At 45.0% G+C, this 5,073-nt stretch overlaps 1 pseudogene; it reads right to left on the bottom strand.

The window, feature by feature from the left end:
* Positions 1-3,390: 3,390 nt before the first annotated feature.
* LOC101673156 lies at positions 3,391-4,477 on the bottom strand (annotated as a pseudogene).
* Positions 4,478-5,073: the final 596 nt, after the last annotated feature.

Below are 5,073 nucleotides of genomic sequence, written 5' to 3'. Positions count from 1 at the left end.
GCCATTTGGTACACCAAGTTCCAGCAGCCAAGCTGAAGGTCTGGTTTGAGTTCCCCTGGAAAATAATCACATTACAGGTAGCGTCGTGGAACAAGCAGAACTTCCCACCTCCAGACATCTGGTCAGTTCAAATCAGGCATCCACCTCAAATCCTGGGTTCTGTTATGCAAATTCAAGGATCTGATTTCAATGGCAGGTATGTTTTCCAGATGTGCTCTGCCCTAATTTCCAAGAATAGCGCATATTTGAATAGATTCTATATATTGCAAAAAAAAAAAAAGAAAAGAAAATCATAAGAGAAAATACATTTACAGTACCATATTATATTTATCAAATTAAAAAAAAATCTGTATGTAAATAGACCATGAAGTTCAAACCCATGTATTTCAAGGGTCAAGCATACAGTTAAGACAGCTGTGAAATGTTGTGTCTAGCACCCGTTATCTAAAGCTCTGTATCTGAGTTGTGTATTGAATCTGCTTCTGTGTCAGAGTGACTCAGAGGCAAGAATGGGATATCCATTCTTACTGACACAATTTTAAACAGCACAGTTTTGGATGAGTGATACTTTCTGAGAACGAGATTTCTCAGTAAGTGAAAACACAATAGTCACGCAAACAAAGGGGTTGTTAAAACACTTCACGGTTGTAGCAGATCCGAGGAAGAGTGGGCCAGAATTTTGGCAAAAATTTACTTTCTCAGCTCAAGTTAGTGTTTGCTTTCTCAAGGACCAGAACAGGACATGGCAGATGTGGGCAAGCAGGTGATATGTGACACAAGGACTTGGTTAAACTTTTGCCTTCTTTGCAATTCACTCTGTAGCTGTCTTGCATTTTCCTTCCATGCATATCCCTTCCACTCCGGATCTTGAAAAGAAAACAGGGTATTAATATTCTCTGCCTGACCCTACAATCCTTTCATGCCCAGAAGCCCCGTACCCCAAGCCTGACGGAGGAAGTGAACATGTCAACTTGGGGGTTGTATCTGTTTGAGGCAAGTAAAAGATCTTCCTTTGAAACTTGGCAGCAAAGTCTTTTCAAAGCTGTTGACAGCCTGTCCTATAAACGCCGCCTTCTCCTCTGCTGCCTCTCGGGTGGCTTGAGCCTACAACCCTGTTCAAGACCCTTTCATAGTCACTGTCTAGCAATTAACATGTTTGTACTTGTTTAATATGCCTGTTATTTCGAGCAAGTGAGAGAAGGAATGTTGCCATAAATATGTGTGTGCACTTAATACACATAAGCAATCTTTTGGTCTTTCTCAGGAGCCCTTGGCAGTGCTGGGCACAGAAGAATCATCAAATACCCTCCTATCCAGCTTGGTGCTGGCACCAAGACAAGACCCCTTGTCCTTTCCCATTTGGAAAGAAAATTCAGGAACAGGTAGGAGGATAGGGAGAGTGTAGACCCAAGAGGTTATCCTCTTGCCCTATGAATTTTTAACTCTTAAAAAATGAAAATAGGAGGGGCGCCTGGGTGGCTCAGTGGGTTCAAGCCTCTGCCTTCGGCTCAGGTCATGATCTCAGGGTCCTGGGATCGAGCCCCACATGGTGCTCTCTGCTCAGCAGGGAGCCTGCTTCCCTTCCTCTCTGCCTGCCTCTCTGCCTACTTGTGATCTCTCTCTCTCTCTGTCAAATAAATAAATAAAATCTTTAAAAAAAAATGAAAATAGGAAAAAAATTTAAAAATTAAAAAAAATGAAAATAGGGAAGGGTCATGAATTTTAAAAGCAAAGCAAGTATGGTAGTTAATTTTAAAATCAAAGCAGGCTGAGAACCTCCTCAGCCTGAGCACGAGTGACCAGATGACCATAGAGGGGTACAAGGCGAGACACCCCAGGGAGGTCACTCTGGCATAAAGATTATTTCAAGTTAAAAGTAACAAAAACCCAGCAGAGGCAGGAAAGTGGAAAGGAGAGTCTGCATCAGGAAAGGAAGTACTAACAGAAACCCCCGTTTACCAAAGGAACTCAGCAGCATGAGAGAACAATCTCGTTTTTTCCAAACATCTCCTTCTACCTTCTCGCTAAGGACTTTTCTCGTCTTTGAGTCCTCAGGTCCTCAGCTTTGTCCTGAGCTCACACGAGCTTCCTGTTGCCCCACTGCCTTCAGAGTGTCATGTCTGTGTGGATTCCCCATAGGTCCGCACCTTAAATTTGATTTGCTCCTGTTAATCTGTCTCATGTCAATCTGGTCCCAAGTCCAGCTGGAAAGACCATGGGGCAGAGGAAGTTCTTCCTCCCGGAACATCCCCTACTTGTTGGTCCTGAGGAGATCAGATACCGTTGGCTGGTGGCATGGATGGGAGGACTAGGATCTGATGGATCCCCTTTTGTGTCCTTCTTCATTTCCTCTTCCTCCTTCTTTGCCTTCTCTTCCCCCTCTTCTGCTTGTTCCTTTCTGCTTCATCCACTCCTTCCTCTTCTTTCTCTCTCTTCTATTTTTCTCTTGCATCTTTGTGGAAATGGCAAAGCGTTTCCCAGACCCACTGCCCAGCTGCAGTGTCACCTCATACCACCCCCACCCTGTGTCCGGGTGTCAGGGTGGGGACCAGGAACCAGTGACATCTGTCCATGCAGATACGCTCCAAGAGGCACTTCTCAAATCTTGACCTGTGCCGCACCTCATAGCTGGATTCTCAAGACATTGGTTAATAAAAAGCAGTTGTGGTATCACAATTTACAAAAGGTTTAATTACAAAGCTACAGGAAGAGGCTGACTTATCTCACCAACAACATAACCCTCATTTGCTTATAATCCAGCTTGTTTGTTTGGGATTTAAAAAATAGGAGAGGGGTACAGATTACACAGCTAGGAAGTCCATGAATATAGGTAACACACATGACCGTCACCTCTTAGAGAGAGAAGTGAAGATCCAAGGCGCATACTGCCCCAGGAATGTTGCCCCCAACATGACTTTAAAAGCAAATCATCTACCAGCATTAATTAAAGTTTCAACTCATGGTTTTTCTCTGTCTGGGTTCAGAACCAATATACTCGGAATTGGGATGGCTTTGGGGAGGATGAGGGCTGGGGCACGCCAGCCGTGTGCCTCTGATAGGGGTGATGGCCCACAATTTACTGAGCTCAGCAAGATTCCCACAGGATCTGCCACATGCTAGGCAGTGAACACAGGTGCCGTGGAACCATTTCTTCCTGGCCTAGAGAAGTCCCTGCAATCTCCCGTCCATGAATCCTACTCCTATCTTTCCAGCTCACTCCATCCAGTAAGTAAATATCCTTAGATCCCACCAGAATAACACTCAGATTGGGTCTACCACCTCCTCACTGGCTCCGTACCACAATGTATTCACTTTGATCTTCATCCAGCTTAAGTTCCATGGACGATCTTTTTTTTTTTTTTTTAATTTAATGACTGAAACAAAACAAATCTAAAACCGCAGCTTTGGGAAGAACCATTTGTTCTTGCCGGTCCTGTACCTCTCCTTGAACTTGACCTCCGCCTCTCTTCAAGCCTTGTGTTTAAGAGCAGAATCTCTGAAGACATCGTTTTTGAGGACAGTTTTGTCCAAGAGGATATCCACAGAATACCTTGTGGGCATGAGATGACTGTAGTTGTAAACTTTCATGAAAGACTTGATCTTTGACTTCTTGGTGATTTTCTTCTTGCCCATGGCCGCTGTCACTTTGTATGGTGGTGGGGGGAGCAGTCAATCCCAGCCACCAGAGCATGGCTGTAGGGACGGTCTGAGGTGCCATGGTCAGTGATCTTCACAGTGACCAGTTTGTACCAGGAGTGGCATCCGGCCAGGACCAGCACCACCTTCCCAGCTGTCATGAACTTGCCCATCTCAACACAAGCCGCGTGAGCTTACAGCAGAAAGGAAATAATGGCACCTCCCCTTGGAAAATCATTTTAATGACTCCTTTGTTTATCCTCAACTCACTGCCTATCTTCAGGAAAAGTGTCTTCACTCAGCCAAACCACAGCTCTGGTTGAATCCAACTCTACCTGCTCCACACACTGAACATGGCTGAGGAACAGTTAAGCTGATGCATATTTAAGCTGACAAACTTCCACTGGGCCCTGACCGCTGCCCCACTAGCATATTATCCTTCCATAGCCCACTCTCTCCCATACTCCTAGGCAAGTACTTCACACCTTGTCCTCTTCAAACTCCATGTCTTCCTCAGCTTGTTTTGAGGAAGTGATCTTGCTTCCTACTTTACTGAGTGAGTTGAAGCACTTTAAGAGAACTTCCAGCACTCCCAGGACCTCAGACTCTCAGTGTCTTCCAGCATATATGCAGTCTCACCCATCACCAGAGACCATCTCTCCATGTGCCTGTCAGCCAGTCCTTTCCAGGTCCTCTTGCCATGACACCCACTTCATCCTCTCCAACCCATGCCAGCCAAGTCAGCACACAAACACAGTTGTTTCTCTCACCTTAAGTTCTGCCTATAAAAAGGGTTCGTGTTTTTTCCTATAAAAGAAACTGTCCAGTCTGAAGTTCTGTCAGTCAGGATTTTCTAGAAGCATAATTACCGAGGCAAAAGTCTCCTGCCAAAATTCTCGAATACCCATGTTATGTGGATATCACTACAATGGAGGTGGGGACAGTATTTCCACACGCGTTGTTTACACACTCACTCTTCACACTCCCTTCCACACTGTGCAGTGACTTGGGCTCTGTCATTCCCCCATCAGTCTGAACCTTAGTTTCTAACATACACACACATCTCATGACCATCTTAGAAGAAAGTTTCTAAGTTCAGACATCAGACACCTTTCCACTGTTGTTGCACTGGGCTCCATGCTGGTCCATACACCAGGTATTCCAGGGTCATTTGGAGAGTGAGTCCTATGCACTTGAGGAGTTCAAGTTAAGAGACAAGCAGGTCAATGATTAATAATTGTGCAACAAGCCCACGCTCTCTGAATCCAACTGGGCCCTGAGCTCAGAGAATCAGCGGCTCAGAAAGTAAACAAACCATGTGACCTCTGGCTTATGAGTCATGAAATCATCTCAAGAGTGTGTTCATAAATTTTCTAGACACTGGCCCAAGGCCCAGAATAGAGGTGTACAATTATTTGTTGAAGAAACATACGTACA

Source organism: Mustela putorius, unplaced genomic scaffold (genome assembly GCF_011764305.1).
Source record: "Mustela putorius furo isolate JIRA1106 unplaced genomic scaffold, ASM1176430v1.1 tig00003988_pilon_pilon_pilon, whole genome shotgun sequence".
Taxonomy (NCBI): Eukaryota; Metazoa; Chordata; class Mammalia; order Carnivora; family Mustelidae; genus Mustela; species Mustela putorius.
The sequence above is the reverse complement of the archived record's forward strand: the minus strand, read 5'-3'. Positions and strand labels throughout refer to the sequence as shown.